The 22,493-nt window shown below is 37.0% G+C and overlaps 1 protein-coding gene across 6 annotated transcripts in view; it reads right to left on the bottom strand.

Annotated features, from left to right (window-relative positions):
* Positions 1-22,404, bottom strand: part of LOC306863354 (nuclear receptor coactivator 2-like) — a 111,046-nt gene extending 88,642 nt beyond the window's left edge. For 3 of the 6 annotated variants that reach the window (XM_079406630.1, XM_079406635.1, XM_079406634.1), the window contains exon 1: positions 21,150-21,265. The gene's annotated coding sequence lies outside the window, so the exon portion shown is untranslated. Of the gene's footprint in view, positions 1-21,149; positions 21,266-22,314 lie in introns of those variants that run through there. The other 3 variants (XM_079406631.1, XM_079406633.1, XM_079406632.1) reach the window with 3 other exon arrangements.
* Between the last annotated feature and the right edge of the window lie 89 nt (positions 22,405-22,493).

The raw sequence follows: 22,493 nt of genomic DNA, 5'->3' as shown, positions 1-22,493 counted from the left end.
TTCAAAATAAGATACGGTTCACAAGTGGTTGATAGTGGTTTGCCATATGTGCACCTTTCAAATTAACATTCTTCTGAAGAAGTTTTTTTTTAAATGAAAGAAGATAGATAGCTCTGCTATAGTTAGTCAAACACAATGAGACCATCCAGAGCAGTCATGTTTTCAGGCAATTAGCTTAAGTGAACTACCATATGAGAGCGATCAGATTTAATCCGCCATCTCCATCCTGGCCTTCTCAATAATGTCAAGGGGAAAGAACAAAATGATCCCACAATACTCTTTATACTCTTATACCGTCCATTAAAAAGTTTGTGAAAGTTGAACGCCAAGAGGAGACATAAGGGACAGTTGAATCAGCACACATCAAGTGTGCTCAAGAGATGAAATGAAGAAAAAAATAGGAAAAATATAACATTAGATGCTCCAGAGAAGAGAAAGTTTTGCAAAAATATAAAGTACTTGATCGTAAAATCTTGCAAAGAAGTCTCTTATGCTAACCAATCTGCATTTATTGGATCAAAAAACACAGTAAGAACAGTAATACTGTAAAACGTTATAATTTAAAGTAAGTATTTTCTATTTTAATATGTAATTTATTATGGCAAAGCTTAATTTCCAACAGCCATCACATAATTCACAATTCCTTTAGAAATCATTGTAATATGCAGATTTGCTGCTTAGGCTACATTTTTTTTTTTATCATCAACACTTTCAGAAACCCAAATGGTGCCAGAATCTCCAAAATGGCATAAAGCAATCATCACCAACTTTTTTGAAGACTATTAAGTGACTATTAAGGGAAAATGAGCTCAACATCATTAGAAAGGGCAAAAATTGGAGAGAAAAAAAAAAATAACAGGAAGAGAAGGGAAAGAAAAATGACAATCATCATCAGGTTGGTAAAGATTTAATAGTGTTACACACGTCTTCAGGGCCTCTGGTTCCACAAGGGAATCGTTTCAAGCTTATTAGATAGTAACATGAAGTACGCCTTTTTAATTATGTTCAGCAAGTAATTAGTGGAAAAAAGGGTTTAAATCATCTCCCCGATCCCAGAATTAGCCTCTGAGAAGAAAAAAAAAAATTACTTGCCGCAGTAAGTATCATTCAACAATGTTGAAAGCACATGTAGAAACAGCCAGAATTATCCCATTGTGAGTAAATGCCTTTAAAGGGGTTGTTGACTTATGCAGAAGCTCTCCTGGGAGCTTGTGAAAAAATACCTGAGGGGAGGGCCATCCGCAGCGCTGTCACATGATGCCATGTGCTGACCAGATATTGCTACATGTAGTTTCACAGCAGCCGCCCTACTACAACACCATATACACAATCTGACAACACAAAGGGAGAACAAAAGACCTAGCACTGGGTTTCTGATGGGTATATTAAATAATAAGAACACTGGGCAGGTGTTTCTATAAATAATCATAAAAATAATAAATTCACTATATAGTTACACAAGCGTGTAAATGGCTTTAGGGATCTAAATGTGAGAGAAATAATGTGGCCTGCGTAAAAAAAAAAAAAAAAAGTACATTAAAATTAATCTAGCATATCCAAACCACTATTAATCATAATTCTATAGAGAGAGACACATCAGATGCATTCTGAAAGACTTCATTTATCTTTTCACTGGTCAGGGGGAAGTAAAAAACAAAAGTATTTTCTGAGGCCAAAGGAATTTCCCTCCGTTTCTTGTGTCACATGTTTGTTCTAGCCCACAGCAGATCTTAACCCGATTGGTCACTTCAGTTATGGGGTCCCTCAACCATGGTAAATCAGTCAAGCGGCTGATTCAGCTGTCAGATAGACACCAAAAAAGCCTTTTTGTTTTTGTGGAAACATCTCTCAAATACCAAAAAAGTCACAAGCTTTTTATGATCGTAGCATCTCAACTAAAATCAAACAGTAACAACAACAGCAGATAAACTTCTAATCAGGTTTCATAACAGCTGCTCTTTACTATTCAAACACTCCACACCAAAGGGCCAGAAAGATCTGAGAGCCTGGACACACACAGACACACAGAGACAGCAGACCACACACTGTGGATCTATTTCTAACGAACATGTTGTGATAGAGTGGGACGTCCTGCATTCCCTTCCCCTAGACCCTCTATCTCTCTCCATCTGCAGTGTGGGTCAAAAGTTCATGTAAGTGTTACGGTTGTATGTTTAACACCACAGACCATATTCCCCATAATCTCAACCACTGGCCACTGTGAGGCTTAATACTACAACAGCAAAGAAATGATTGACTGAACACACATTCTCCTTCATAATGTCACTTTAGAAACATATTTCCCAATGGACATGAGTAAAGAGACATCTTGCATATGTATTAGAAACTGAGAGGACAGGACATATCACAAGAAATCTAATTATTCTTTACCTTTTGAGATGTAGGCTGTACTACAAGAAAACATGGTAATTTCTGGATACAAAACATGGTAAATTGTGGGAAAGAATCTGTGGCGTTCCTGGCTGTGTGTAGCACCTACAGCTCAGTACATCCTTCTAGAAATCTGGAAATTTACAACTGAAGTAACTTGAATTCAATGTTGCTGTTGTTAACTAAAACTCATTTTTGGGAAGTGAAATAAAGCTAAAATATAAATATTAGATGAAAATTTGAAATGGAGTTTTTTTTTATTTTAGGCTGAAGTAGTAAAATTACTGAAAATAAAACCGAAATAAAAATAAATTACAGCTATATAAGATATTTTTAAATTAAATGACAAAATTAAAAAAAGACAACGCACTTAAAACAAAAACTGAAGTAAAATTAATACTGAATTAAAAATAAATTATAGCTTTATAGAAATATTTTTTTAAAGTGCCCCTATTATGCCATTTTTAAGGTTGCTAATATGAGTCTCCTAAAACAGGTTTACAAGCATCCAAGGTCAAAAAACACTTTAGTTTTCTCAAAAAAAAGATTTAAGTTTTACCTAATTTCTAAATGATTCGTAAATGACTCGTGCGAAGCAGTTCGAAGAATCAGTCTCTCTAAACCCTCCTTTCCGTGAGCCCTCACTGCTGTGATTGGTCAGATGGCACAGTTCTTTGTGATTGGTCTACCGCGTACAGCGCGTGTCGGAAACGAAACGCCCATTGCCATGAAGGAATGACTGGAGACATGTCAATACATAGAAAACATGGTATCGATTGTACCATACCAATTCGAGCCGGAGTCTGATGATGAAACGGTTGAAGTGGCTGATCAACAAGAGCAGGAGCAGAACGTTTCTCAGTGGTAAGTGTCAAATTTGTGGTAATTATAAGATGAAATATGATGTTAACCACACAGAAATTTTACTGTGAACATGGGCGGACATTATGCAAATGACGTACAGCGGTAACAGAATAAGATTCGAATTCCTGGCGACTCGTTTAGGAGATTGCGAGCAGACTTTAGAAACTGAAAAGCTGATTCGAAATATTAATAAAAACTAAATATAATAGCATTTATAATTATAAATAAAACAAGTTTATTTTAGACAAGGGTCACGATTGTCATTTCAGATCTTAACTACTGGAATGTGTCACTCAAACTTTTGTGCAATTAAATGTCAATTTTACATTTAATCCGTTGGCAAACTTCCATCACAAAATTCCGTCACAAATTAAAGCAGGCTTTGCAAAGGGACTGTTATTGAAGGATGGGACAGTTCATACTATATTGAACCCGAGCGCAAACCCAAAGACCACAAGCTTTTACTCATTTTGCATAAAGATGCCATTTACATAAAAGTCTTTAAAAAGACACGGTACCAAAAAAACGGCCCATTTAATTCTAAGAGTAACAGAGATAGTTCTGGCACAAAAAAAAAAAAACAAATTTATGTGGACCCCTAGAACTAGAATTTAAAAAAAAAATGCTATTCACAAAATAATGCTGCTCAAAAAAGTCCAGAAGTGCAGATTTTATTCTAAAGTCGTCTCACGTATTCAGTCAAGTTCAGTTAGCAGCTCTTTGACTAGAAGTGAGTGGGATTGTCTAAACCCTGTGTTTGAGGGTAAGTGATCCTGCTCTCTCCCCCATGATCCTCTCTGTTTCCTCCTGGCCTGAAGCAGGTGCAAGTCATCTCAGTGGGGATGTCACTAAAGGCTTATGTCAGGGGAAAGCAGCCAGCTAATCGTACCACTCAAGGGCTAAAGATTAGATTGGCCGCGCAGATTCTTTTACTCACTCAAAACTGACCACAATGGGCCAGACGCAGAGGCCAAATACAAATTTAACATTCCATGTCAACATTTTCAATGGCAATCCATCAATTTCTTGATTGTATTAATCAGACAAAGATTTAAAGCCTCAACTAAGTAAATAACATCACCACACTGTACAGGCCACTGGAGCTAATGAAATTATATACACTTAACCAGACTTTTACATTTTCTGAAGAAATTTTTATTTGCACAACACTTGCTGCCACATGCTAGAGTCCATAACCCCAAGTATGAGCAATAGTAAAAGCAATGCTTGCCTTAATTTAGAATCACTAAATTATTGGCCACTAAACTATGTTTTCTTGCTCTGCAGACTTATGTTCCTTATCTTAAGTCACATAAGAAATCAGTGTTATCTGCTGAGCCAAAGCCATGAATCAAGCAGTAAACGTGCTGCTCAGCACCACCAATCTGCGTGTTAATGTTTCGAGTTATTGCAGTACTAAGCTGTAAATTCCACAGCATGGTGATTTCACAGAGGTAATTATTTCTCCCTAAAACATGAATTAAACTTTTCCAACACCTCATTTCGATAATATATTTATAATAGCATGCATCCCCTTTTTCTGTATGTTGATTGAGGTAGCTTGAACCCATGATGAACCTCTTGAGGAGTAAAGAGAGAGTTATTTCTTACAAATGGGAAACCAGTAAAACTACTTTGGGTCTAAAAAAATAAATCAAATAAAAAAATTTGTATAAAAGCCACTTTCACTAAAGTAGCTGCAAAGAAACACTACAAAATCTATCAATCAAACAATTATTTTCATTTTCAGCTGTGACAAGTGTGAAAAACCCAACATTAGCAGACATCCCATGAGGCAGCATTCTCCACTCAGTTGCTTAGGTACAGTCACAAACCAAAGCACCGTTGGCCACGTCTCAGTGAATTTTGGAGGATTTTAACATGAGTTGAGTATGTACAAAACATTACTACAAGCCCAGAAAACAGAAATTTTCTTTCAAATCTCTTTGCATCCTATGAAATTTATAATAATGCATATTGAGTGCATACTTTTTGCATAATTATATATACTATTTTGTCTAAAATTAATCACTAAAAATGTTTTAAATGTTATGCAGACTATGAATAGCAATATATTTTATATTATAGGCGCACGCGTGCGCGCGTGTGTGTATATATTTAATTTTTTTTATATCTGCTTTATTGTTTGGTAAAGATTGCATTTAAATGTTTAGTTCGCCCAAAATTAATGCTCAACTTTGGAACAGTGATGTATAATATACTGTATATAATAACATAGGTAACCTAAATGTCAAATTGGAATTAAATACCAGATGGTACCGATACATCGTTCATCCCTAGTAAAATTATTTCATGGTACAATATTCTCCTAACGAATCAGATGACAAATGCTACTTTTGAGACATCAGGCCCATCACTTTCATGAAAGTCCCTCTGTGTGCATGACTATTTCTAGAGGTACACTCTTCCTGCTCTGCTTCTATGAAAACCTCACATATCAACGATCGGTTTCCGTTTAGTGAATGTGTTGTCAGCTCCAATTCCACATGCAACTACCATTCTCTCTTCTCTGCAGCTGGGAGCCCACGCTTAGCCTTTTTTGGATATGTGCCATCTCCACAATGGCCAGACTTACTAAGGTGGCTTTGGGTTTTTCTAAATTGAGACTGGGAGTACTGTAAATCTAACTGCTTCATTTAACATTTCAGTGACTCAGAAATGGGTGGCAAGATTTTCATAAAAGTTTTTGAAAGAAGCATCTTAATGCTAACCAAGGCTATATATATTTTATAAAAAATACGGTACGCACAGTAATATTGTGAAATACAATTAATAATTTAAAATAACTTTTATCTTTTAATATATTTTAATATGTAATTTATTTCAGCATCATTACTCCAGTCTTCAGTACCACATGATCCTTCAGAAAGCAATCTAATAAGCTGATTTGAAACTAATTATCATCAATGTTTGAAACGTTGAATGGTTGTGTTTGTGATACACTACCATTCAAAAGATTGGAGTAAGATAGATAAAAAAAAAAAAGATAAGACTTTTATTCAACAAGGGAGCATTAATTATATATAAAGTCACAGTATAGACATTAACAATGTTAGAAAAGATTTACAGACCACCTATTGAGCACCGATAATAATAATAATAATAATAATTGAGCAGCAAATCAGCATATTATAATAATTTACAAAGGATCATGTGACAATGAAGTCTATAGCGTAATGGCTGTTGAAAATTCAGAATTCATTTTATTTATTAATTTTAATACTATTGCTACAATATTACTGTTTTTATTGAATTTAAAAGAAAAGAAAAGAAAATACAGCCTTGACTAGCATAAAATATATATTTTATAATGTATAGACCAAGTAGGATTATGCTAACCAGCCAAAACTTGACCCCTTGGAAACGACCGAGGACCTGATGCTCTGATGTTGTCTTGGATTGAAGACAAGGCTTTTCTGCCCAATTAAATAAACATTCTCAGTTGCAAGAAGGCAAATCCTGCAACTACAATCCTGCATTACCTGATTAGATATACTGCTGATTTTCCAGGAGGACATGTAATTGGACAAGACAGGGAAAAAGTAAAAGGCTGCAGTGGAAAACTCTGTGGACACGGCACACGTCGCTCTGCCAGTCAACATCAAGGCTGTAAAATTGCATTACAGCTTCCGGTTGTCAAATACCATGATTATCCAAAATTAGTGCTTTGGCCACTCAAGTTTAAGGCTTTTAAAATAAACCATAATGTCATGATTGCAACTCCAGGCCATTTAATGTAAGATGACTTTAGAAACAAAAATAAACAGAGTAACTTACTGGGCTGTAAAGACTAAGCATGCATTGTTGCAGATGACAGTTTGCAATGAAATTTTCTGCTTGAGAGTCAAAGAAAACATCAGCACCAGGTCCAGAGAAAAGAAAAAAAAAGAAAGATTATGATAGACTTAAACAGGCTACTCTACAACTTACTCTGTGGAGTCAATAAAATGAATGCGTTACAGCATAATTTTGAATGGCTGGATTGATTCTAACCAAATCATAAACTTACGCTTCTTTTGCCGAACTGTTTTACGTCTCACAAGTGTCACAAGACAAATACATGAATCTTGCCTTGAAAAGTATAAAACACTTGGAAATTGTGGATTGAAACGAACTTGTGCATTCTAAATAAAAATAACACCAATTTTTCACTACCCAATCAATTCCTGATAATAAAATAGAATCCTGCTTTTTTTTTTTTTTACATTTAGATACTTTTTGCTTCATTTAATTCTCACTTAAAAGTTAATATTTAAAATGCTAATAATTTAATAACACTGTTAAATGCTATCTTTAGCAAGTAATATGAAGTATGAAAAATGGATATGCACTAAGAGATTTGCTAAAGATTACATTTAATGGTGTTTTTAAATTATTAGCATTTTAAAGATTAATAAGTGAGCATTAGGTGAAGGCAAATACATTGTATTATAATGTTGTGACGCACATTACTGTATTCTAATTATTATTATAATTTTGTAGTGTACATTAAAATAATTACCAGCTAATTAACTAGAACTAGTATTGTGCATCCCTAAAGTAAAACGTGTTGCGAACAGCAATTAACACCCTAAAATATGCTCAGCAAACATTAAATCTCCTCAATACTAATTGTTAACTGTTTAAGATGCAAAGACAATCGTTCCCTCCGCCGCCTGCACGGTACGTGGGTGCGTATGTGTAATTGTCTCCTCAGGTGTTACATGAGAGGATTTGTTTTGACAACCCACAATTCCAGGTGCCAAAGCCACAGATATCTGTAACAGACAGATGGAGACTGATTATAGAGGCTTTAAGGGCTGCTTACAGTCTCTTTCTCTTTCCTATGACCAGTAGTTATCTTTAGTGCAGGAGTAAATTAACTTCTGTATACAGACGACCCAAAGCTAAAAGCAGCCAGCGTAATGTAAACATCAGGATGTTACCTTTGTGAATTGTCTACAAAAATTTCCTTAGAAAGAGCCAACGCTCAATCAGAATAAGGACTTCTGTATTCTTTGCCCGTATGCGCACAGAAATAGCATCAAGGCACGAAGGTGTGCACGTGTTTTGTAGCAGACAAATGACAGCCAATGCAATGTATTTTGACGACAGACAAGCTGGCTGGAGAATGAATCAAGCTGCTTAGCAACCTCCAGTGATAGCAGCTGCCAAGTCTTCTGTCTAACGCTCTTGCGTTAAAGAGAGAATTATGGATAACTTTAGGGAAGGGAAGGGAAGTGGTGTGTGGCCAAGTATGGTGACCCATACTTGGAATTTGTGCTCTGCATTTAACCCATCCAAGTGCACACACACAGCAGTGAACACACACCCGGAGCAGTGGGCAGCCAATGCTGCGGCGCCCGGGGAGCGGTGCCTTGCTCAAGGGTCACACCTCAGTCGTGGTATTGAGGGTGGAGAGAGTGTTGGTTATTCACTCCCCCCACCTACAATCCCTGCCGGACATGAGACTCGAACCCACGACCTTCAGGTTACAAGTCCAACTCTCTATCCATTAGGACACGACTGCCCCCCTTTACTGCTTCTGATACACTAATTTGAAGTAGCGATTGATTCAGTTAAGGCCGTTTACTAATAAGAGCACCAGGTATTGGTTTAAACATAAAACCGTTCTGTCGTTTACTGCCGCCGACAATGAATTAGAGAGTCGATCAAGGAGAAGAAACTGGAAGAACACAACTCAATTGCTAACACTGCAATGAACAGGCTTTTGCTTTTTTTTTTTTTTTTTACCCCAGTCGTTTTGCTGTCGATGACTTTGCCATTGCCTTGCACTTTCCGGATGGTGCGGACAGCCGTGTCAGGTCTTTAGCAAGCGATGCATTTTGTCTGTTTTTTGTAAAGATGAGTTCTTCTGCTAGTGCTGCATTTTTGTTTTGCAAGCGGAAGCTGTATCTTTGCCACCATGTTCATTCCTGCATGCTGCAGGCAAGCATCCGCAGAAGTCTTTTCCCCCCTGAATTCGCACTGCATGAAAGAGCAATTAGATCTGTGGCCCAGTTTGCGGAGCTGGCCGATGGATAGTAGACCCAGTCGATTTTACAGCAGGAAAGGCTCTGTGGGAGAAAGAGGCCTATGCCATCTGGAGGATCTGCTGGACCCTTCTTTCAACACAGAAAAACGCAACCTGGGGGCGATTGTATATGAGAGAACTATGGTTCTTTCATCATTGACCGTTTAGGGTAGGAACCGAAAGAATGGCAAGTGTTTATTGAGGTATCTGTCAGCGGTTGAAGACCACATTAGAGTCGTCATTCAACGACAGGTCTTTGAAGAATCCAAATAATCCAAACTGTTCAAGTGGAGTCCGTTTCACGCAGATGCAGAATAGATAAACAAAATCAGTCTTTATCGCCTTTCGATTTGGAGATGTTTAGATGAAGCAGACTGAAGCATATCAGTGCTTAATAATGAATGATGATTATGAAGAAGTGCAGAACAAGCAATGAAGATGAGAAATTAAATCTAGTTGCAAATTAATCCAACATTTGAAAGCTGATTGTTAACAAAAAAATAAGATGACTGTCATGACTAAAAGGTGGGTGAAGTACCGGTTAAATGAAAATGTTAATGCAAGTTCGTAGTCTTAGTCTATATTGAGATTGGATGAGACAAATAAAAGTTTGAGTTGCAGGAAAAAACAAACAAACATACAGCATGTTCTGATTCACAAACAAATGACACCAGTTCTTTTAATCAGTTGTTCAAAAAAAAGGACTCGGATGTTACTGGTTTGAATCAGTCAGACAAATGCTTTGCTGAATGCACCGTTCAGTGAGTGCAATGGAATCGATCAATTTATACAATTTCTAAAGATTTTCAGTTAGAATAAAAGCTGTTCTTTTGACCTTTCCATCCAACAATTTTCCCCCCTTTTCATCACATGAATAAATGACATTTTAAAATATATTCAAATAGAAATCAGTTTAAACTGTAATAATATTTCAATCACAATATTACTGTTTTTATTGTATTTTTGATCAAATAAATGCAGCCTTGGCCGGCATAAGAGACTTTTCAAAAACAACATCAAAATGTCTTACGGCCCCAAACGTTTAAATAGTAGGGGTGTAAGAAAATATCGATACACGTGAGTATCGCAATATGTTGTTTGGCGATACTGTATCGATTCTCCTAAACGGAATATCGATATTAAGAAAAAATAAAAAAATCATAGAAGATTCATGGCAGTTGTTTCGTTTTGAGTTCATATCCAGACCGCTGGATATCAGTCTCCATCTCTGAACTTAAACAGTGACAGGAAATACTAGCATCAGTAGGGCTGGGTATCGAGATCGATACTTTTTAGGCACCGACCGAATTGCCTCGATACCACCGAGTATCGAAAAACGTCTTGTCGTTCGGTACCAAATTTCGATACCTAAGGGGTTAATCTCATCACCGTCAGTGAGCCAATAAGCCTGCAGCACTAGGTGTGTTTGACTAGAAGTGACGTGGTGCTGATTGATCAGTGTTTGACATCCGCGAGAGCGTTTCGAAAGCGTACGGAGCAGTCCGCTCTTTATATCCCGCAGTTTCGCTTACTTGACACAGACTGAAGCTCTGAGAGTCACTTCATCAGCATTTTACCGTTTGATTTGAGTAAAACTTGCGTCAAATCATATGCACACAGAACTGTAAAGGTATTCCTTGAAACCCATCAGAATAAAAGTTCGGTTTAACTTCAAAATAAACACTCGGTACTTCCGCCTAAGTCAACCGTGACCTTTTCCACGTAATTGCGTATTACGTGACGTCACGAACGCGCATCCCAGAACAGAGCAAGGCGAGCATTTGTGCTTGTAAAACTTAAACTTTTTTATTTATTTTTGAAATGGCCAATCGTTTCGCTAGATAACACCCTTATTCATCGTCTGGTGTCGTTTAAAGCCCTTTGAAGCTGCACTGAAACTGTCATTTTGACCTTGAACCGTTTGGGCCCCATTGAAGTTCATTATATGGAGAAATGTTTTCATCAAAAACCTTAATTTCTTTTCGACTGAAGAAAGAAAGACATGGACATCTTGGATGACATGGGGGTGAGTAAATTATCAGCAAAAGTTTTTTTAAAAGTGAACTAATCCTTTAAACAAAACTAGATACGAATAAGAACCGGATCTCAATGGTGGAGTTCAGTTGAGGGTCTCTGATAGTGAGAACAGGAAGTAATCTTGAAGCGCTTCAAATCTGCGCAGGGGTCTCTGTGGTCTCTTTACACAGTACAGTAATGTGTAGTTGGCCACTGCTTGACCCGACATTACAATGTGGACAGGAAAGCCTCGCATACATCTCTTTAATGAAGCGAAAGTGAAGCCGCACCACGTCTCTTGGCAGCATTAACCTCAAGCTCAACTTGTGGCCACCCTGGGTTAACCTGCCCTGTGATCATTGTTTCCTTCCTTCGACTTGGCATTTCTTAAAAGTAGGCCCCCCCACCACTCTAACTGTGGCTTTCTGAACCGGTGCCAGGCCACACTCAATGCCAAGGATTACACTCTGGGTCTGCTGCCAGGCACACACTGGGCTCCAGCGTGCAGAGACCTCCAGACAGCGGTGAAAAGAACACCATCCTCTCCACATAGCTGCAGTCGATATCCTCTGATGACACGGGGACCTTGAGATCCGCTTCACTGAGGGTGCTGGTAAGAAGGCGCTGATCTTTCTGCTAACTTTCATTTGTCAGGTTCATTAATTGGGTTAAGAGCTCCCAGCAGCATGCAACCAGTCAGACCTGGTGATAACGTGGCTAGTAGCTTATTAGCATGCCTATTATTAACATATTGACTGTTTATAAAGCACATATTCTGCATGACCATATTCTACATCCCTAATCCCTCCCAATGCCTTAATTGACCTACCTTACTAACTATTAATAAGCAGCAAATGATTTGTTAATGGTGAGAATTGGACCTTAAAATAAAGTGTGACTGAAAAGCCTTCATGTAAACACCTCAATTGATCCGAATGACCTCAATCTGAAGAAATTTGAATGTGAACTGATGAAATGTTTGATTGAAATACATCATGTAATGCTTATGTAAATGAATACGTGTATTGAATTTCAACATTTAGGGCTCAAATAAACAACTTTCAGAATCTGAAATTGGACTGGATTCATTTCAACTGACACAAATTAGTGTATGCAAACATCTTGCAAAGTGAATAGATTTGTAAATGTTAAAATAAGCACTGTTTCAATAGTATAGCCACAAGATGCAAACAAGGTTTTAGTGTGAATAAAATGGCTTACTAACTTTTACTATAAAGTTATATAGTTTCACAACTAGTTGCCAAAGCAGAGCAAATGCACAAACCCTAAAACAACAACAAAAATTATTTAAACAGATTGTAAGATGTAAATTTCAACAAAACGATTAATGTAAATGCTTATATGAAATTCAAAAGCTTCACATTTCTTCTTTTACATCCTCCAAACTTTCACTGTACGTGCCTCACAATCTTAATTTAAGCAAGCGAGGGATGAGTACATTTTTAATTTTTTTGTTTTAATCAATGTTATGCTACAAATGCTATCATTTGAGCTTAACCCAACCAGGAATATTCCTTCAGCTATGGTACACTTGCTCTTTGTGGAGCTAACATGACCTCCATTATCTTAGCAGTGAGCCAGTTTGTGTAAGGCCACCTTCACAGTAAATATCTGTGGCAATAACATAATGTCACCAGCCAAAGTCAAATCAATACGTACTTGAGTAGAGAAAGAGCGTCTCGCTTGTAAGTGCAGAGCGACGTATTCAGTGCCCGGATCAGTAACACTCCTTCTGCCAGCCCTTAAACCTTTCTTCGATTAAAAAGGAAATGTAATCGCAGCTGAGGTCTAGCGATGTGCTTCTCAATCCATTCCTACAGCTCATACACTACACACTCGAGCTTATTTAATACATAAACATTCAAGCTGGTAAACACCTTACTACTTCTCCAGTTCATTTACTCTGTTCAGTCCGAGTCAGACACGAGTAAAAGCATAAACAAGCTGGAGAGCTGCTTTATAGTAGAAATCGAAGTTGTAATTCTAACTGAAAGCAACACTGACACTATTTTTCATGTTTGATGCTGTAAAGCTGCTTGCTTTAAAGCAATCTACTGTATAAAGTACTACATAAATAAACGTGGAAGGAAGTGCAGAGCTGCTGCAAACATCCACATCGCTATGATCATATGCTTGCTTAACTGCTGTTTTCTCAACGCTGTCAAGTTTGTTGTGTGTCTATTTTGTTATTGAGAGGAAAGTGTGCAGGAATATATAAGATAGTAACTCGGGGAGAAGAATTGCTGAATAAATTGTTATTGTTTTCTTTGCGCACAAAAAGTAATCTCGTAGCTTTGTAAAATTACGGTTGAACCCCTGATGTCACATGGACTATTTTACCGATGTCCTTAGTACGTTTCTGTGCCTTGATCGTGTTAATATCCTTGCCGTCTATGCAGGGTCAGAGAGCGCTCAGATTTCATCAAAAATATCTTAATTTGTGTTCCGAAGATGAACGAAGGTCTTAGTGGTTTGGAACGACAAGAGGGTGAGTAATTAATGAGAGAATTTTCATTTTTGGGTAACTTAACCCTGCAACAATGAGCATATTGGGGCCTAAAATGTTCACATTCAAAAAAATGTTAAACAAAAAAAGGAGGAGGCACAACATTTTTTACAAACCCAAAGTACTCTAAGTTATCTAGACTAACCCGATATGCAACTGAGAGACAGCACATTTTGAACAGTCTGAGAGCCATCATGGACACACAGCAGGCTCATTAGGCAGAAGTGGGGAGTTGAGAGAGATGTGTGTAGCAATCCTGGGTCAGACTCTGTGCAAGGACGGTATGTCTGTGAGAGAAAGCGGTGAGTGGAATGAACCAAGCCATTATAACTCAGCTCATCCGTCATTGTGAGGCCTCAGGCCCGTCTACCCGCTGTTACCCTGGCAACACGCTCCTAAACTTACATTCAGTATCGTTTCAGGAGTACAAGAAACAATTACTGAAATTATTTTTGCTTTGCTTTAAATGCGAGGCATTTGGAGAAGTAAATACAAAATGTTTTAGGCAAGAACAAAACTTTTACAAAAATGAAAAAGGGTATTACGGCTATAAATTAAATTTTAAAACAATTCTAATAAATAAAAAAGAAAGAAAACAAAACACATTTTAAAACAATTTGCAGTTGATTAGCATATAAATAAGTTAATTTGGATAAATGTGAGGCATGTGGAGAAGAATGAAAAAAAAATTATGCAAAAAAGTTATTAGGGTTGTAAATTGTATTGTATTAACTTGATTAAGGGTGAGGCATGTGGAAACACTAAATGTTTTAGGCAAGCACAAAAAAATACATACACAAAGTTTTTAGGGCAGTAAAACATCTAATTCTAAAAAAAAAAAAAAAAAAACATGAAAAAAAAAATCGCAATTACTTAGTAATGGAATTAACTTGATTAAATGTGAGGCATGTGGAGAAGATACTAAATGTTTTAGGCAAGCAAAAAACTATACAAAATTCAAAAACGGATATTGGGGCAATAAATTTAATTTTAAAACAATTCATACTAAAAAAAATTATAAAACCTTGAAGAAAAACAATTTGCAATTAATTTGTGTACAATTAATGTGATTAAATGTGAGGCATGTAGAGTAGAAAAATGTTTTATGCAAGCAAAAAACAAAAACAAATCAAATCAAGGCTGTACATTTAAAACAATTAATTAGAAAAAAATAAATAAAATAAAATTTGAAAAAGAAATTGAAAAAATGCAATTAATTAATTAACATATAGAATTAATTTGATTAAATGTCAGGTGTGCGGAGGCAAGCAAACAGTCAAAATATCAAAAAAGGGTATTAGGGCTGTAAATTTAATTTTAAAACAATTCTTTAAAAAAGTAAAACATGAAAAAAAAAATCGATTAAACGATTAATTAAACATTGCAATTAATTAATCAATTGACAGCCCTACTAACATCATACAGTGCGATTTTCCGACTTAAGTCGCTGCTTATTAGTTCTAACTCCAGCTTTTTTGACAAACTCCAGCTGAAGCTTTGTAAATATGCTTCCTGAGAAAAGCACATTACTGTTGAATGTGAGCAGCAATGTCATTTAGACAGACCTGGTTTCCTCCCTGCCCTTTGCTCCCAGTGTAATTTGAGACAAGACTGAAAAAAGGACCTGCGCGCACAGAACCCAATGAAAGGTAGAGAGAGAGCAGGCATGTTCACATTCTACCCTAATCAAGCCGGGCAAGGTCATTATTTTCAAGCTTTCTTCTAATTAGCTTTAATTTGGTTACAGTAATCCTAACAGACAGAGCTACTGTGTCCCAGTAAAACACACTTCCCACATTACGCATTTAAAAATTAAGGTGTTACGTCTGTATCTGTGTGATTTTTTTCAGCCAATTATTTTATAGCTTGTGTTTCCCTGCATGTCAATCTGATGCCATTTGACACTGATTTGATTTGATAGTGGCTCATATGATCATCCCTCTAACTGACAGACTGCATCTTGTCACTGTGGCGTGAAAATCAAACAGTCTCGTGACAAATTTCTGTTCCTTTCAACCTTCTGCATGCATGGGGCCGGGCTGCCCAGAGCTGAAGGCCTGCGACTGTGGCAAATGCACTTTGCAGGAAGATCAAAGTTCAACAGTCAGCCTGCGATTCATTGTGATGGAATACTTCAATCAACAGAGCGAGTCAAAGGTCAGCTGATCCAGGATGAAATCATGGATCTGGACTGCTGGCTGGCTGCATGTGAACTAACGCTCCACTTTCCACCCCACCGCCGGCAGCTGGGAGGTCATGTGACTACGGCATCCACTGGTGGATATGCCATATTTAGATTGACACGCGTGAATGCCGCTAAGCCACAGAGACCTAGACGGCATCGGCGTACACGCATGCTTGCTGGTGAGTCCTGCCGGTATATCGACACACCCACACACACCGCAGTTTGTCTGGGAATACATCTTACCACATCATAGCATTCTGACAGTCTTCCCTAAATAATCCAGCTACTACTACTACTACAGGATGTCAGGAAAGCTTTTACTACAAAAGGAAATGCACGCTTTCTGACAAAATCTGCATACTGATATTAGAAGGATTCTGTATAGCAGAATTTTAAAATTTCAGAAAACAGAAAGTCTGAGTAAATTTGAAAATTTCTTTCAAAAATTACTAGGAAATTTAACAAATAATTACAAAGAAATGGCAAATAACTAGTTTTTTCAATAATACTTTTTTTTATTGTAAAATGTACTCCAATAAACAAAAATTACAATGTTTATTGCAATTAGTTTAGTATTATTTATATACCACAGTAGTGTTTGATAATATTTTGAATTAGCTTTTATTTAATTTTTGTTCAAATGTAAAATTCTAGATTAAGTAGATTTTAGTCATTTTGTATGTGGTTTTTTTATTTTTATTATTAATTTGCCTTATTTTTCATTTCAGTTTTAGATCTACAACTTATTTTATGTCAGTTAGTTGCCAAGACAAAACTTCTCATTTATTTACATTTTATTTACAGTCCAAGTTTAAAGTATTTCTGAAAAAAAAATGAATAAAGAAAAAAAAAATTGATGTAGAAACAATTCACTCAAAAAATGATAGTAAATTAATCTAAAATCTAACTGAAATCATACAGATTCTTTTAAGGCCAAACCTATTTATTAATAAACAGCTAAATAAATAAAATAAAATTACTGGGTTTGAGAACATAAAAAAAAAAAAAAAAAAAAAAATCACTTTTATTTTTAAATGTAAAAGTTTAGTTTATTTTAAATTATTTTAATGTGTTTTTGTTATTTTTCAGTTTTTGAACTTTACTTTTTTAATTCAGTTTTTTATTTTTAAGTCCAAGTTTAAGCGTTTTAGATTTATTTCAATTAAAATTATTTTTAATATTTTAGTTTTAAGAATAACAACAACTTTGCTTGCATATACATAAAACTATAAAACAATACTCTGCATTGTTCACAAATCAAACTAATTAAAGCAATGGCCATATTACTCTTATGTTGGGCTGTGGGAGCGTTTGCTCACCACACAAGCCCTACTGTGGAATGTGTCAGCATGATGTAAGAGGTGGGTAACAAAGCTAGCGTGAACTGAACTACTGGTCCAACAGGCTGAGTCTCACTACTGCAGCTCTTAGCAGCACTGATGCAAATCTGAGGTGAACACCAGCTGTCAGTGCATAGGCTCCAAGCTCGGGCATTCAAGCAAATCATTTCTTATAAACCACCAATGGAGTAAACCAATAGGGTTTGGGAGCTGAGAACCTGTTCTTATACGGAAACAGGTTCAAACAACTGTCATGACATTCAATTCCGTTAACAGAACATATTGATACTAAATACTAAAATACTCCTGCAGTGTTTCATTTACTAGTTGCACCGCAACACTGCTATGCTGAATCACAAACATACAGCAACCATTGCAGGCCGATTCCCAAACGATTCACTCTTATCTGGCCAGTAGATGTATATTTTTATTTATTGCCATGTCTACATCTTAGAAACCAATAAATACAATAAAAACCAGCAAACAAACACAAGTTATATTACACAAGACTTTTTTATAACATATCTTGTGGACCAGTTCTTTATAGTGAATCAAAAACACTTCAGTTTGAATCAGTAAGTTGACTCTCTTACTGAATCACAAGTTTTTTTGTCACATGTGACTCGAAATGAACCAAGAATTCTATTTAAAAGCATTTTTAAACACACATTTGAATAACATTAAATTTTGCGTTTGTTTTTTATTTATTTCTGGTTTGTTGTACCTGTTCTGATAAAACCTAAGGGCTGTAACAGCTAATAGTATTTCTTATTTCCACATATTTCAGTATTATTTGAAATTAGTTAAAGGGTTACTCCACCCCAAAATGAAAATTGTCATTAATCACTTACCCCCCATCTCGTTACAAACTCGTAAAAGCTTTGTTCGTCTTCGGAACACAATTTAAGATATTTTGGATGAAAACCGGGAGGCTTGTGACTGTCCCATTGACTGCCAAGTAACTAACACTGTCAAGGCCCAGAAAAATATAAAAGACATGGCCAAAATAGTCCATCTGCCATCAGTGGTTCAATCTGAACTTTATGAAGTGACGAGAATACTTTTTGTACTCAAAGAAAATGAAAACAACAATTTGTCTCATCTGTGTCACCGTAGCACCATTTTGGAGAGTATCTGCTGGACACAAACTGCATATACTGTTCTGTGTCCGCCGCACTGCACAGATACGTCTTCTACGTTTATTTACGCAGCGTATCCATGCAGTGCGGCTGACACAGAATATTCTCCAAAATGGCGCTACGGTGACGCAGATGAGACGAATTGTTGTTTTCATTTTCTTTGAGTACAAAAAGTATTCTCGTCGCTTCATGAAGTTCAGCCTTGAACCACTGATGGCAGATGGACTATTCTGGTGATGTCTTTCATACTTATCTGGGCCTTGACAGTTATTTACTTGGCATCAGTGTTGGGCAAGTTACAAAAAAAACGTAATACACTACAAATGACTATTTACTTCTTTAAAATTGTAATTTGATTACATTACTGATTACTGCATTTCAAAAGTAATCGGATTACTAATTACTTTACTTTCAAGTTACTTTCCAGTTTACTTTACTTTTCAAGTTATCAAACCTAAAAAATACACTACAAAGAGAAACTCATAGTTCTTTCATTAATTTCATATTGACTGAATTTTTTTTTTTTTGTATACCCCGATTCACTCCCAATATCAACAATATCAGGGGCGTGCACCTGAGACCGGCAGTGACGAATTGATTGAGCTCGTGCAGGGGCGTGGTTAGTAAGTGCCATCATACGTCACAGGGGTATGCAACGTCCAATAGGAAAATTCAACTGCAGTAGCCACCGTTCAACCTGAAGAGGCCAGCACTCAGACGTTTTTACACCATATATTGTAGAATTAAAACACTTCCCTTTGCCCTTATCTCTACATGTGATATTGTACGTATCCCCCATGTTAAATTTCGCATATTGTAATGTAATATGTTTTGTTTTGCATTAAAAAAAATAAATAAAAATAAATAAATAAATAAAACACTTCCTAGAACCAAATGTCAAAACATTTACTCGAATTAATGCACAGCACTAATAAAGACACAGTCTTACAGATCATTAACTCAAAAAAAGTTGTTTTAGGGTTTAGTTATCCTTTAAAGCGCATACTGACGCACAGAACATGATTTTTACTTCGTTTTTTTTAACACTGCATTTGTAACTTAAGTAATGTAATTTTATTGATATAAGTTAAATTACATACATTTAAAATGTAACTCATTACTTTACTGCGTTACCAGGAAAAGCAATTAACTGAGTAACGCGTTATACCCAACTCTGCCTGGCAGTCAATGGGACAGTCAAAAGCCTCCCGGTTTTCATCCAAAATCTCTTAAATTGTGTTCGGAAGACGAAACATGGGGGTAAGTGATCAATGGCACAATTTTAATTTTGGGGTGGAGTAACCCTTTAATGCATTAACTAACATTAAACAAAGAGCAATAATTTGTATTTATTAATCTTTCTTAACGTTAGTTAACACAAATCCAGCTGTCCGTCCATGTTAACTTTATAAGTAATTTTCATTGTTAGTTCATAATAACAAAAGCAGTTAACTAATGTTCACAAATGGAACTTGTATTGTAAAATGTTACAAAAATAAACATTCAATGGCATTGTTAATGAACTGGAATCCTTAGAGGAATCGAAATAAAACCTAAACAAGTCTCACAATTCACATTCGCAATCTAGCTGAGCTTTAATGAGAATTAAATAAGACTATGGTTATGAGACTATGGAATTGAATTGGTCTGCGTTTATGAAAGAGAGAGAAACAGAATGTAGACAAACAAAAAACATGTATACAAGACCAAATGCATCAATGTTGAGTTACGACTTAAACGCTAAGCTGCATCTAAACATGACCTAGACCCAATGAACTACCCGGCGGCGTGACGTCATGCACCGTAAAACCTCGTCACGGTCGAGCAAACTAAAAATCTCCCGGAGACCTGGACGACAAAAGCAGCCTCTGCGCCACATATAAGCGCTTGCGAAAATAGCGGAGTTCAGGCAAATCACGAGGTAAATGCTAATTAGCAGCACTCCCAGCCACTGGCGCCCCAACTTTTCCTTTCTTCAACCAGCCGAGCTCCAAAAAAGCGAACCATGGCGTGCAGTAGTTTGAGCAAAGAGCTGACTCACTAATCACAGCCAGCACAGAAACGAAACGCGGAGACTGTCAAGTAATAACGCGCGTTTACTTTCAATAGAACGCGCCCGCGAACGACACATTGTTGCTTTTAGCGGCTCAAACGGTTACAGTCCAACTCGCTACAATGTAACAAACATTCCAGTGGAACTCTAGTCACACGTTAAATGTAACAGTTCTGCCCGCTAAAGTTAAAGTACCACTGAATATCGTTGGATTGCCTTGCTCGCCTAGTCAAATGGAGGCTCGCAGGCTAAAGCTAGCCAGGCGAATAAGAGGGGGGAGCTGGCTAAACTTAATCGCTCAAATGCAAGCAGCGCGGGCGAATCAAGTAAATCAGCGACACGATTGAAATGTTAAAACAATAACAGCCGTGCATCCGCTTCAAGGTCGCTCAAAGCAATGTGTTTACACAACGACAACAGGCTAAACACAACTCTCTTAACTCTGCAAAGTGGCCAGGCTGAAATAGCGAGTGTAGCTGGTTTAGCAAGCTAATGCAGGATACCACTGTGATTGGATCTTGCAGCGAGTGTGTAAAAATCGCGTTACAAAGCCACCCCAAACCGGCAGACAATCAACATTTGCAACCATGTCGGACTTACAGTGTTTTGTTTCCTCCTAAATCCTGTACGTTGTCTCCAGCTCTGACCTTCGGGTTGGTGAAACAGCATTATAGTTAACTGCCGCCGCCATGTTCCTGCTGCCTGCGATGGCTGGCTGCTTGTTTATCTCGCCAGAAAAACCTCCCCCACATACTATGGGCACCAGTATCTACTCGTTTACTCTAGCCTGCATAGCAACCTTGCGGTGAGCAACGGAGCAAAATGATGATACAGCAAACGTAAGGACACGGCTGACCCGTTGGATTGGATTTTCTGTGTCTTTGTGTCTTTTTAAAATGCGAGGAGATGTTTCATAATATCACGGGAGGGAATCAAAACAGTGTTGAAAAGCCAGTTTACAAAAGCTTTCGCCTGTAAAGTGATGCTGTGGGAGAAAAAGTGTGCCAGAGTGGTCAGGTTACGAGCCGGTGTTGTTGTTGTTAGTCCAAACCCAAAGCAATCTGCACTATTACCAATGTCATAACAATTTAATTAAAAATCACATTAGATGACCCACATCAAACCGCTTTCCAGACCTCCATACATCACACCCTGCATGTTATGTTTTACTTCAGGACTCTCAATATACATTTAATCTACATTTGTTAGCAATAAACTTTTAACAAACACCAAAGTAACTCCAGAACCTTTTCGACCAAGTTAAGGCCTTGGCAATATAAGAGACCATTCAAGAGCGCTTGGGTCTGAGAATAACAAATAGCCAATTTAAATCCAGTTTTATCATCATTAGTTTTCATTTTCTTAATCTTCCAGACATTGAAATAGGCTACTTGTTTTAAACGGCTCAAGTCTTCCTAGTCTTCCATGTACTGAAAAACGATCAATATATGTTGACTTCGTCACATCACTGAAGGAAATGACATTATATTTAGCTTAATAATAAAATATATATTTTTTTGCGACATATTTCCTCGATGAGTCCACATCTCTAGTCGTCGTTTAAAGGTAATGCACATTCAAATCATCTGTAAAATACAATGGGAAGAAGCCCTATAAGGGTTTTTCAAGTCTAGTACTCCACCATGTATCATAACTGCATCGAGTTATCAAATACACAAACATTTAATACTTTTCTCCCAGAATACAAGCCTCAAATGGCCACGGGCTCAGTAACTGTTTGATCAGGCAGAAAGCCAAAGCTTACCGTGATTACTCAGCACAGCAATAAACCTCAAATGTGTCAGATATCCGATCAAAACCCACAGGGCGACAGGTTGATTTCCGAACTAAAAATACTTCCATGTGAACGCCAGCCAGCGAACGAGGTGAAGTATGGGCAAACCGAAACGAATCCTACAGTTGCAGCCCGTGTCGATCAAAGGT

This window comes from Barbus barbus (assembly GCF_936440315.1).
Source record: "Barbus barbus genome assembly, chromosome: 44".
Taxonomy (NCBI): Eukaryota; Metazoa; Chordata; class Actinopteri; order Cypriniformes; family Cyprinidae; genus Barbus; species Barbus barbus.
This window is presented reverse-complemented; position numbering and strand designations above follow the sequence as displayed.